The sequence below is a fragment of the Eriocheir sinensis genome, unplaced genomic scaffold (assembly GCF_024679095.1).
Source record: "Eriocheir sinensis breed Jianghai 21 unplaced genomic scaffold, ASM2467909v1 Scaffold1157, whole genome shotgun sequence".
Taxonomy (NCBI): domain Eukaryota; kingdom Metazoa; phylum Arthropoda; class Malacostraca; order Decapoda; family Varunidae; genus Eriocheir; species Eriocheir sinensis.
This window is the reverse complement of record NW_026110471.1, coordinates 38351-51877: the sequence shown is the minus strand read 5'-3', so window position 1 is coordinate 51877 and position 13527 is coordinate 38351. Positions and strand designations below refer to the sequence as shown.

General features: G+C 43.9%; 1 pseudogene; it reads left to right on the top strand.

Annotated features, from left to right (window-relative positions):
- The first annotated feature begins 12300 nt into the window (after positions 1–12300).
- Positions 12301–13027, top strand: LOC126989409 (histone H1-delta-like; annotated as a pseudogene).
- Positions 13028–13527: the final 500 nt, after the last annotated feature.

The window sequence follows — 13527 nt, the reverse complement described above, 5'->3', positions numbered from 1 at the left end:
TGGCATTGAGCAAAGACCTTCACAGTACAAGGTTAAAGAATCGTTTTGTTAGGCGCAATTCTGACTTGCAGGCTCAAGTGTTTCAGGTAAAGACGTGCTGCTTTGCTTTCACACATCAGGTAGGGCAAAGCACTTAAGTCTTCCTACAGAGACCTCAGGCGATGATGAAGCCTTTGTGTCTCTCGCAAAGGCAGCCAGGCTAATTCGCAGAGACATATTCAATCATAAGTCTAAGTGTTTTTGATTGGATCATCTATGAATCAGGAAGATAGCATTCCAGAGTCTCTCCTATCTTTGATGACAATGACGCTAACAGGGCCAAGTATTACATGCAAACAACAAAGCAAAGTATCAAGCAGCACTCTCCATCGCTCAGTTCATTAAATTCAACTGTGTTAAGCGCTCAGGCCAAGGCAGAATCAGCCACCATAGCAAAGAAAATGAAACTCCTTTGCCCTTGTACTTGGGCCTCAAGATCCATGCACACACACACGAAGCAGGAACTTTTACTGGATTCTTTCTATCATCTAGGAAATGTCAGTATCATATGATAGAGTCCCTTCAAGTGTCAACACAACCACCGATGCTGCTATTGCTCATTTCAATGAAATAGAGGCTGTGGTTCCAACAAACCTGCGTCGAGGGATCTTCTGTACTGGAGCCGTTGATAATATCGGATCATAATCCGAGCTCCTTGACATCACATGGTTCCTTTCATGGAACTGGAATTTCCTATATTCCAGTATCCCACTATTGAACAAACAGGAGATCCATGCCAAACGCAGCGGCAGGAATTGCTGAGACCTAAGAAGAAATCTATCAGAGCTGCCAGAGTTCTATGCAAATGTTCCTCCTGCAGTGTCACAGAAGAAACCTCTTGTACCACCACTACTTCAATGGTTCTGTTCCTCTAGTGGAAAACAACTGCTTCAACAAGTCCATAAAGAAGAGGAACTTAAGTGGCTCAGTTATGTGCAAGAGGCAGTATCAAATCAAAAGAATACCTCTGATGTGTCTTTGGGGAGCATACCACTCACTGGAATCTGATCCATGACTCGGATAGGCTGGCCATCAGTCACCTCACTCCTCCCTTTGTTCAGTGAACAAGCGAAGTCTGAAGCTACAAGGATCACATGGTATGAACATGGTCCGCAGGGCTACTGGAGTATCTCAATCCAGGTCAGACCTGTATAATAGCTGCAGATCAACCTGCTATTCTCAAGTTAAGCTAAAAAGTTCAGTGGCACTTCCAGATCAGCATGGTGAGTCCTCCTTTGTAATCATGGGAGATGTGGTGGTCTCTCACATTGAAATGGCCTCTACTTGAAAGCAGTAGGTCAGTGGTTGAAGGCAGTGGCTGGACAGACTCACTTGTTGACGCAGGACTTGCTGGACTGGTGGCACAGCAGATCTGTTTTGAAAGCTGCTCATGTGACTTCCCTAGAACAAGAAGAGCTCACGAAGTCACAGCGTGTGCTCTACAGATGTTGCTGTTTCACTCAGAGTTATCAGGATTACCTGCTGACCTCTCTTCTGGGGAGAAGAGCCATGCAACATGGAATCTTGGTGTATCAATCAGGCAGACAGTCATCCCACCTTCAAGTACTGGTCTTTGTATTAGAGATGGAACTCACCTTGCTCTTGTTTGTCAGTTTGTCATTGTGAGAGGGAAATTTTGAACTCTACTCTTCAGAGTCTAATGTTCAGATGGTTCTATTGGTTTTTTGCTCTTGACCATCACAACTATTCATTTGTGGCTACCCATTCACATCAGGATATGAATTAACTCCTCCACACCACTTCATCCAGATGTATTCCGACAGTTCGCTAAGGTGAAACTTGCCGTCTGAAGATATGCTAATCGATTTTCAGGAATGTCGATAGATCATGCTGCATGAGCAAATAATGCTCTGGTAAAGGGTGAGGGCGCGGGGCCATTGGGCTCACAGAAAATGCTGCTGCTTTGAGAAGGTGGACTGTCGGCGGACCTGAATACATTAGAGTGATTGTAGATTTTGGAAAGCGCCATCGACTGCATTTCATCTACAAGAACACAATTCCAGCATCACGAGGAACATGAGAAAGTCCAATCAACGTTTGTGTCAGATGTCAAGAAACTTGCTCAGAGTATTCAGGAAGGGTGGAAATCCATTTGACGTGATGAAACTTCAGAACTGTTGTTCTTCTTTTCGTGGAGACATCATTGACAACTCTGTAATGGGAGACACTCTTACAAGATTAACCAATCTGGCATTGAGCAGTACAACACATTTGTCAATGAGAGAATTCATCAACAGATCAAAACCGTTGTCAGATCCAATCAAGAAGAACAATTCTTCCGCTGATCTCACAAGGTCTCACAGTTACAGCAAGCACAGTCCCTACTCAGGTATCTTTCTTTGAAGCTAAGACTGCAAACTTATTTGCACGGGACTCTACATTGCTGGGGGCAGTCTCGAGAAGGGTCATTAGGAGTGAATTCCCTTTCCCATGAAAATCAAGCCTATCCCCCCTGCACTTAGTCAGTTTAGAAAATATGGTCTCTTTCAAACAAAAGCCAGCTGTTAAATTGCTTGGGAAGACTTCTTTGGCAATGCCCAGTGATGCTGCTCCTGAGGTTGATGCAGTTATACAGCTAGATGGTCCTGCTGTTGTACACTTTCTGACTCCACGAAATTGCTGACCTTTGCTGAGTATGCTCTCCAAGATCTTCCTCCCTTTCATCCAAAGAACACTGACCATGTGCGACAGACTGACCTTTGTATGGATGTCTATCATCAGGACAGTTTTAAATCTTGATGCTAGGGATTAAAGGAGAGGAACTGGTGCAAGACGACGGTGCACCAGACAACATATTCCAAGAAAGTGGAGGAATTTGAAGAATAGTATGAACAAGACAGAATTGTTCCAGTTTCTGTCTGATATGACTGTGTCCTCGAGGTTCAAGAGTTGATTGTGGTGACATTAGCACAAGGGCACTGACCAACAAGGAAGAATCTGATGTTGCCAATGAAATATCACCTTGTACACATGGAGGAAGCCAACACCCGTTTGTTGTTGCACACTGCAAATGCTGTCAGACATGGCTCTCAAAAGATCTCCATCAGAACTCGTAGATACGATGTTGTAGTGTTGGCTACTGCTCACTTTGCAACAATCAAACCACAAGAATTGTGGATTGACTTTGAACAGGAAAACAAGGCGTTTCTATCTCTTGCTGCTGAATCCAGCTTTCATGACTCTTGGTCCAGAGGTGCACTGGTCTTCCACTGTTTCACAGTACAGGATGTGACACAGTTTCTGGGTAATGTATGGTATAGGGCAAGAAAAAGGGCCTGGCTACCTGGCAAACATATGACCACATCACGACGACATTTTGCTATTCTGTCATCCAACCCTCCACAAGAAATTTCTGACTTCACTATGCTGAACTTGAACGTCGGTTGTATTGTTGTATAACAGAACTCAGCTAGCACAGAAGTCAATGATACCTCGGCGAGTTCTTGTTTACTCAGAAAGGCTGTAATGATCGAGAACATCCCACTGACACAAGCAGCCCTTACTCAGCACGTGCGAAGAGTATGTGGATATATTTGGGCCATAGCTCGGACCAGAATATCCTGATCCATCCTCATGGGATGGGACAGAGCAGTCTGGCACAAGTACTGCATGGACACCATTGGCCGACATTGCCTCCAGCCTGCAACGTGTATTGAACTGTTGTGTTGGTGGTTGCACAAAGGGTTGTCATGAGATGCAAATGCCGAAGCGCTTCCTTGAAATGCACTGATCTCTGCAATGTGCAGGTGATTGTTCCAACTGGAATGCCAATTTCTCATGAGGTGTCGGGTTGTTGTCCGTAGCAGAACATTGGGGTTAACTTAAGAATATATTGATGTAAAGTGTACTCAACCCTACTGCTATATGCTCACCTCCAACTCCCAACAGTTTGCTGAAGAGTCATTCTGGTGGGTGCTTATTCATTTGCTTTTTGTTGATTGCTTTCCCTAACATGTTACTTCCTATTCATAAGGCATGTTAGGTTTTATATTCATTATTATTAGATTCATTTATATTCATGACACCCAATGTCAAGCTTATGGAGCACATATTTTTGGTAAAGGAAATATTTTTTTCTTTAATTATAAGTATAATTTCTCTGATATTTATCAGAAAGCATCTAAAATTGTGTTCCATGAAAATAATTCGATTTTCTCATGACCGCTATCTTTATTTGGCCATCTTGAAAATATGCTTTTTTCAAATGCCTCCATTTCTAAATTTCATTCCTGTTGGATGGAAGAATCACTATGCAAAGTCTTCTTGCTTTTACCTCAAAAGTGCACACCTAACAAGCCTTTGTGTGTCTCATCCGTTGCACTATCTTAGGCCCATGGCGATGACCATTTCCTGAGCTTCCTATAAGTATATCTCACAGGTGGGGGTGGATATAGAGTCTGGCTGAGGTTACTGTTGTACCACTGTGGCACCACAGAACATTTTAGCGTCTTTGTAGGATAAATAATAACTTTCCTGGCATGAAAAACATCGTACATCATTAGAGATAAGAAAGTGAAATGATGCCATTTGTCAATATTTTTCATGACGTTTAAGAAATTCCTAGGAAATGTTCCTAATGAACTGTAGATCTCGTAATAGCACTAAATCATCGCGTTGTCTCGGAGAGTGACAAATGAGAAATAAAGGATTCATCCAGGCATATGACTGAGCAAGAGGGTTTCCTGTATGAATCACGTAGGGGAGCCTGCAATCGTTACCAGATTGTCGTACTAGCCTCTTATATTTACCAACTTCCACCCAAAACTGTCTCCTGGCCCCAATAACTAGATTCATTTATATCTATCGTTAAAATAGTTAATGCCTCGATGTTTTTGGCACAGTTAGCCGTCAAAACCTTTTAAATACAATGCCGCCCTGAGTACGATAATCTGGTGTACCTGGTGATGTGGGATGTGAAAAACAGGTCTCAAGAATGGGGCGAGGGTCAAGAAAGCCAGATATCACCAGATGACGCCTAAGGTAGAGCCTGTCTATTCCCCTCCCCTCATCCCCCTTCATTGCCTCTCCTCCCTCTCCTCACCCAATTTCTCTCCCCTTTTATCTCGCTGCCCACCTGGCAAATAATCCGCTCTACCTGTCGCCTGTCCGCCTGTCTGTCTGTCTGCCATTCTGTCTTTCTGTTATCTTCTATTGCTGTTATTATCATCATCATTCCAGTTATTATTGTTATTATTCGCCATTTTTTTTTTCTCTCTTCTTGTTTTCTTCATTTTATTCTTCTTTTACCTTTGTATTTTATCTCTTTAATCCTTGTTCCTATTTTTTAACTACACTTAGCTTTTTACCTTGTTTTTTTTTACTTTTCTTCTTTCGTCTTCTTTTTATCTTATACTTCTTTTTTACTTTTACTTTTTCTTCTCTTATTCTTTCTTCTTTTCCTACTTCTTTTCTTTTTTACTGTTATTTCTTGTTCTTCTTTTGACTACCTTTCCTTTTCCTTCTTTCTCTATTACTTCGCTCCTTCTTCCTTTCTTCTTTCTCTTCTTTCTATTACTTCGTCTCCCTTCTTCCTCTTCTTTTTCCTCTTCTATTACTTCTGTCTCCCTTCTTCCTCTTCTTTCTTTTTTCGTCTCTTCTTCCTTTCTTTTTTTCCTCTTCTTTCGAGGTCCGCCATGCGTGATTGTCATAAATTCTAATTAATCCCCGACGCCACACAAATACCTGCTCGCACTCTTTCCCTCCCTCCTCCCCCCTTCCCTCTCCTTTTAATCCCCCCCTCCGTGTTTTACCTCTCCATCCTCAATCCCTTACTTCACCTACATTCTCTCCTCCCTCTTATCCCCTCCCTATTTTTTTTCCTTCATGATGCTTTTTTTCTCCCCACACCCTCCTTTTCTTTCTCTCCTTCCCTATCTTTTATCCTCCCTCCTTCTCTATTTCTCTTCCCTCTCCATCCTTACTTCCTTGTCTTCCAATGTTTCCTCCAGTGCTGTTTCTTTCCTCTCTCTCTCTCTCTCTCTCTCTCTCTTTCCGTCTTCTCACAGGAAAAGCTAGGGCACATCCTCCAGAACACACACACACACACACACACACACACACACACACACACACACACACACACACCTGTCTTATTGGCAATTACACCGCATTAGCTAAAGCCTCCCACCTTCCCCTCAATCTCCACGTCTCCTCCCTTCCCTTATCCATCCTCCAGCTTCCTCTCCTTCAGCCCTTCCGTAATTCTCTCCTTTTCTCCCTTTCTTCACGACAACATACCCCTTTCCTATTATTTCCCTCCCTCATCCTGTCTCTTTCTTTTCTACCCTCTTTCCTGCATCTTTTCCCTCTTCCTTCTATAACCTTTCCTCTTTTTTTTTCCTTTGCCATCAACCTTTTTCTTTCTTTTCTCTTCCTCCACTTTCTTCACACCCTGACTTAGCTTTCAATAATTCCAATTTGCCCCTTCCCTTCATTACTCCTCATATCTACCTCCTCTCCTCCCCTCATCATCCCTTTCCTCCTCTCCCTTTTCACTTTCTCTCATATGTAACTCCTCCTCTCTATATCTCTCTTCAGCCTTTACTTTCTCCGTTTCTTATCCCTCTCTCTCTCTCCTCTCACTTCAGTAACTGTCCCTTCCTTTCCATTTCCTCTTCCTTATCTTCTGTCTCTCCCTTTCCCTCCCCTATTTATTTACAAGCAAAGAGGCAGCTCAAGGGAATAAAATACAGAAAAAACACCACTATTACTGTCTCCTCTTTTCCTCCTTTCCTCCTCAACACCTCACCAACTCTCCTCCTCCTTTTCCCCTCTCCCTCTACATGTATAATAGCCCCCTTCCTCCTCCCCCTTCTCCACTATACTCTCCTGTCTCCTTTCCCCCTCTACATGTATAATAGCTTTCTCCCTTCCTCTCCCCCTTCTCCACTATATTTCCTCCTATCCATTCTCTTCTCCTTTGTATTTCTCCTCCTATCTTTTCTGTCACCCAAACTCTCCCTTTCTCTCCTTTTCCTCCTTCCACATAGCTTCTCCCCTTCCTCTCTCCCCCTCTCTCCACTATACTCTCTCCCATCCATTTCTCTCCTTTGTATTTCTCCTCCCATCTTCACTGTCACCCAAACTCTCCCTTTTCTCTCCTTTACCCTCCCTCCAGATGTAGCTTCTCCCCCTTCCTCTCTCCCCCTTCTCCACTATCCTCTCTCCTATCCATTTCTCTCCCTTGTATCTCTCCTCCCTATCTCTCACTATCACCCAAACTCTCCCTTGTCTCTCCTTTACCATCCCTCTCATAAGAAGCTTTCTCCTCCCATTCCCTTCCTTCCTCCATCACTATTCTCCTCCTCTCCTATCTCTTTCCCTCTCCCTCCCCCTCACTCTTCTATGCCCACTCTCATAATATGCATTTCTCTTTCTTCCCTTAGTCTACCTTCGTACAACCCTCCCTTTCCTATCCCATTCACTCCTTTGTATCTCTCTCCTTGCTCCCTCCCTCACTTCCTATTCTTTCTCCCCCCTCCTCGAGATCTAATTAATACCATTCACACGGAACGCACGAATCAGTGGATCATAACAACGGTAGTGGTAGTAATATCGGTAATAACAGGAATATTACACGACTGAAACATGACTAACACAGGAACGGTACACGACATTAACCGACAACATGCAGGAATATAACACGACAGTGACCGGACTGAAAAGGAACTGATCATGACTACCAGGATTGAAAAAGGAACAGATCACGACTACCAGGACTAAAATAGGAAGAGAAGACGACGATAACGTAACTCAAACAGGAAAGTAACACGACAGTAACCGGATTAAAAACAGGAGAAGAACATGGCAATACCTGACTCAAACAGAACCAAACACGACAATAACCGGACTAAAACAGGAAAATAACACGCCAGTAACCGGACTTAAACACGACAGTAACCGGACTTAAACAGGAACAGAACACAACGGTAAGGTAACAAACAGGAGCAGAACACAACGGTAAGGTGACTCAAACAGGAACAGAACGCGACAGTAACCTGACTCAAAAAGGAACAGAACACGACAGTAACCGGACTTAAACACGACAGTAACCGGACTTAAACACGACAGTAACCGGACTTAAACACGACAGTAACCGGACTTAAACAAGGACAGAACACGTAAAGGTAAATATCGAGAAAACAACCTTACCTTGTTTCTTATTTGTTTGTTAGTATTAGTTGTTGTTGTCGTTGTTACAGCAGGGTAGTCGGTCTTACCTGAAAACAAAAGAAAGGCAGAAAGTTAGCGACAAATTGTGAGAACAGAAAAAAAAAAGTAAAAATAAATGAACGGATGGGTGAATGAGGGAGAGAAAAGCGATGCCAGGTAGATAAATAGACATAGACGGGGAAACATACAGGTAAACAGACAGACAAATAGATACATAGATAGACAAATAATACTGAGGTGTAAATGCAAATAAAGACATCGATAGATAGATAAACAGAGAGAGAGAGAGAGAGAGAGAGAGAGAGAGAGAGAGAGAGAGAGAGAGAGAGAGAGAGAGAGAGGCAAGGTAAACACACGTCTTGTTATGGAAGCGAGTCACGTCAAGAAAACAGGTTCATTCATCAAAATTCACGGCCTTCAGAGTGGACAGGTGGAGGGGGGGGGTAGGGGGTAGGGGTAGAGAAGGAGGGAGGAATTGAGGAAACGGGTTAGAAGGACAGAGACAGGGAAGGGGATAGAGGATGTAAGAGGAGAGAGAGGAGGAGGAGGAGGAGAAAGGGAAGAAGAGAAAGAATATGGGAGGGGAGAGGAAAAACATGTGGGTGAGGAAGGAATGTAGGAAAGAGGAGGAATGAGAGAGATTGGGAAGGATGGAAGGACTAGGAAAGGGAGAGCGGAGGGAAGGAATGGGGGGGTTAGAAGATATGGAATGGCAGGGAGAGAAAGATGGAGGCTAAGGAGTGGGGGAAGAGAAGAGGTTATGAAAGGGAGAAGATGAGGATAGGACTGATGAAGGTACAGAGTGAGGGAGTGTGGGGGATAACTCTAAGAAGAAAGGGAAGGCACATAGGGGGAGTGAATATATGAAAAGTGGGCGAGGAGAAGAATAAACGGAAGGGAAAATAAAGGCCGGGAAGAAGGGGTGGGCGGAAGGGGGGACGCAAGAAACGAAAAGAATGTAGGGAGGAAGATATAAACTCAATCTTACCAAACTCAATGGAAAAAATGAACGAATAACTAATTACCATAATAGATAAAACACTAAAATGGACGACTGCACCAAAGGAAAATGGGCTGAAGTTGAATTGTGTATATGGAACGGTGAGGAGGAAAGTGAGAAAGGAGACCAAATGTGATTGAAAGTCGAAGGAAGGAAGGAGAGGAAGAAAAGGAGGAGGGGGTAGTGAGAGGAGGATAGAGAGGAAAGAGGGGGTGTGAAGGGAAGAAAGGGAGGAGGGGATATGAAGGAATGAAAGGAAGGGGGAAGTGTGAGAAGAGGGAGAAGAGAGGCAATCCAGAGGAAATCGGAATGGAGAAAGTAGAAGAAAATATTAAAGAACGAGAGAGAGAGAGAGAGAGAGAGAGAGAGAGAGAGAGAGAGAGAGAGAGAGAGAGAGAGTAATAAATGTACAGGAAAGAAGATAGACAAGAGTGAAAGGGAAAGAAAAAGGAGAAAATATAGACAGGAAGTAGAGGAAGAAGAATAGAGCAAGGAACGTTGGAGGAGGAGTCGGAAGAAGAGGAAGAGGAAGAGGAGGAGGAGGATAAACGAAGAAAATGAAGGGAAAACGTGAGGAAGAGGATTAGGAAATAGGAAGACGGAGGAGGAAGAGGAAGGACAGGAAGAAGAGTGAGTGGCTGACGATAGATATAATGAGAAGAAGGAAGAGAACGAAAATAAGATAGAAAAAGAAGAGAAAAAGAAGGAAGGGACAAAAAAGAAATACAAAAATAAAACTGTGATGAGAATAAAAATGAAGAAAAAAAAGGCACACAGGAGTAGGTCAGTGAGGAGGAGGAGGAGGAGGAGGAGGAAGAAGAAGAGGAGGAAGAGGAAGAAGAGGAGAGAGGAAATGTGGACAATCTGTTCCCGCCAAAATCTCGTCTAGCCTGATTTACTTCCTCTCTCTTCTTCTCTCTCTCTCTCTCTCTCAGGAAGCCAATGAAGGGATGAAGAGAAACGAGACGCAGGAACAAGCGCAAACAAGACAAGGAAAAACAAGCTAAAGAAAACACATAAAACAATCACTACCGGAGAGAGAGAGAGAGAGAGAGAGAGAGAGAGAGAGAGAGAGAGAGAGAGAGAGAGAGAGAGAGAGAGAGAGAGAGAGATAGAGAGAGAGAGAGATGACATGGTATAGCTATTTTTCCTTTAAACGTTCATAAGCAGGCAAAAAGGGATAGGGATGGAGAGGGGAGGAGGGAGGAAAGGAAGGAATGGGAAAGGGAAAGAGAGAAAGGAAAGGAAAGCATGGAAAGGAGAAACAGCTGGGGAGGGAAAGGAAAAGAAGAGAGGTTGAGGAAGGCGGTAAGGGAAGGAATGTGGTTGAAAGAAGGAAGGAAGGAAACAGGGAGGAGAGGAGAGGAAGGAAGGGAGAAGGGATACAATAAAAGGAAGAGCAAAGAGTCTAAATAAGTAAAGAGGAGGATACGATAAATGATAAACTATTATAATGAGTGGATGAGAGGGGGAGCTACTGGGTGGGAGGAAAGATGATGGAAAGGGAAAATGAATGGGAAGGGAAAGAGAGGTTGGGGTGAGGCGAAATGTGGGAAATGGATAAGAATGGTTGGGGAGTGTTGACGGTTTAGAAATGAGCTATTGGTGAAGGGAAGGGAAGGGGGAAGAGGAAGGAAAGGGGAAGAAAAAGAAAGGGAAGAAAGGGAGGAAAGAGGAGGAAAAGGGAGGGGAGCGACCTGGCGTTTGGGTGGGTAGCGGGATGCCTATAGCGGGTAGAGGCAAGCGATGCCGTGTCCACGTCGGAAGAGGGAAAATCGCGCGAAGTCAGTCATTGGGTTTTGGTCACGCCCACTCAGTGCAATGTCATTGTCAAAATTTCAAGAAAAATTGCTTCTAAGTAAGACTGTCTCTGAAAATAGATGACCTAAATGTCGGCAGATCTTGCTGATTCACGACTTTAACAAGCAGTGAATTCAACAAGGTGTACCGTCAAGCCTGCATGTACGACGATAATTTTTGAGTATCTACGGATGACTCCTGAAATATTCGAATGGTTGCTGAATTAACTGAAGTGCGGCTGACCAAATGATAACCAACTTCTTAAAATCAGTTAGAGCCGAACAGTGACTGGTCATAACACTGAGGTAAGGAAATGTTTAGTAAATCACAACCACGTATACATAGCGTACTGTACATCAAATTTATTAAAAAAGTAAACATACCTGTTAGTGCAATGTAACATTAGTGCTGAATAACACCTCAAAAATAAGTAATAAAAAGAAAAATAGTACTTAGTATGCTGGTGTAGGAGCAGATCGCCTGGCGTCCCGCAAGCCACTGAGCGATTTTAACCGACATGTGGGTTCGCGTATTCAGAGAGTAGCGGTAAACTTGGAGGAACCTGCTACCTGAGTCCGATATGGCCACTCGTATTAGATAACATGCGTTTGTTCTGGCTCTCTGACCCGCTAGGCAGCCCGCTACCTCTAAGTCTAAGAGGAGCGCCACCTGTGTCATCTCTCTCTCTCTCTCTCTCTTCTCCATAGGCGCCAGCCAACGGCACACAGCCCGCGAGGGATCAAGCCCATCGAAACTTCACCACCACCACCACCACCACCACCACTCTCTCCATTTCATTTTTACCTCAGTTACTTCAAATCCCCTTCCTATCATTCTTTCCTGTGTTTTCCTCTCTTCTTTCCTTTCAACCCTTTCCTTTATTTCCTCTATTCTTCTATTTCCTTTCTTCTGTTTTCCTTTCCCTTCCTTTTCCTCTCTACTCTTCCATCACTTTTCTTTTCCTTGCCTTTCGTTTGTTTTCACGGTGAACATGAAGTGAAATGGTTCTTTTTTTGATTTGGTATATGAGAGATATGAACAGAACTTCATCAAAAACAAGATAGAGCTTCTTATTTAAGAATATATTGATGTTCAGAATCGAATTCTTATGATATTTTGCTCAATATCTCTATGACACTGAGTCACACTAGTGTTTGAAGGTTCCACAATCCTAGTCAGATGTATGTACTACCAAGATCAATAAAAATGAATTGTAATTACTCTGTCTTATGGGCAGTATATACGAGAGAAGGAGTTAACAAACACAAATGCTCGCGGGCGGCGCTCAACTTCCAACGAAAACGAGCGGTAGTGTTCGTGCACATTGCGTCCGCACGGAGCGGACTTATGGGACCAACCCTGCTCGGCGTTATCACTGCTTTAGAGCACTTGCCCGCAGCTGTTACTACCAGGTCTCCAAGACTCCACCACCTCCACGATGGCCGACGCTGCCCTGCCGCTACTCCCCCACCAAGAAGGCTACCAAGGCCAAGGCTGCCCCAAGAAGCCACTGCACCTCCCACGCCGCGATGATCGCTGACGCCATCCGGGCCCTGAAGGAGCGCTCTGGGTCATCCCGCCAGGCCATCCTCAAGTATATCGTCGCCCACAACAAGGTCGGAGACGAGAAGAAGGCTGGTGTTCGTGTCAAGCTGGCCCTGAGGAAGCAGGTCCAGGCTGGTGCCCTGAAGCAGATGAAGGGTCTGGTGCAATTGGCTCCTTCAAGCTCGCTGAAGATGTCAAGGAAGCCAAAGCCAACCCGCCAAGAAGGTCGTGAAGAAGCCTGCTGCCAAGAAAGTCGCCAAGAAGCCTGCTGCCAAGAAAATCGCAAAGAAGCCTGCTGCCAAGAAAGTCGCTAAGAAGCCTGCTGCCAAGAAAGTCGCTAAGAAGGCTGTAAAGAAGCCTGCTGCTAAGAAGACTGCTAAGAAGCCTGTTGCAAAGAAGCCCTCTCCCAAGAAGGCGGCGAAGAAACCTGCACCCAAGAAGTGCTGCTGACTTCCCGACGAAATGGCCCTGGCGTGAGGATTACTTCTACAAGACTTAGTGTAATTTATACAAATTTATATTGTACCTGATCCTCGTAAATATTTTTTGTACATAATATATATTTATTTTATTGATAATCCTGTTTTACTTCTAATTCTTAAGTGCTTGGTATAAAAAAAAAAAAATTGATTGCGAGCGAGAAGTGGTTGAATATTTCATAAAAATAAGGCTATTTACTGGTTAAGAAAAGAAAGTAAAACCACGTAAAAGTTTAGAAATGTTACAAAGAAAAGTGGCTAAGGGCACTTTGTTACCTTGCTGTTTATTACAACCCAAATGAAGAATAGAGAATGGATTGTGATTGAAAAAGGGAAAAAAGTGGGAGGATCAAGGATACAGATTTCCACAACACACCAGCAGAGGGGCAAGTAAACAAGCTGCCGCTGGTCAGTCAAGCCTGTTATAACCACCTACGGGACTGTTGGTGGTGGTGAGAAGGCGGTGGGTTG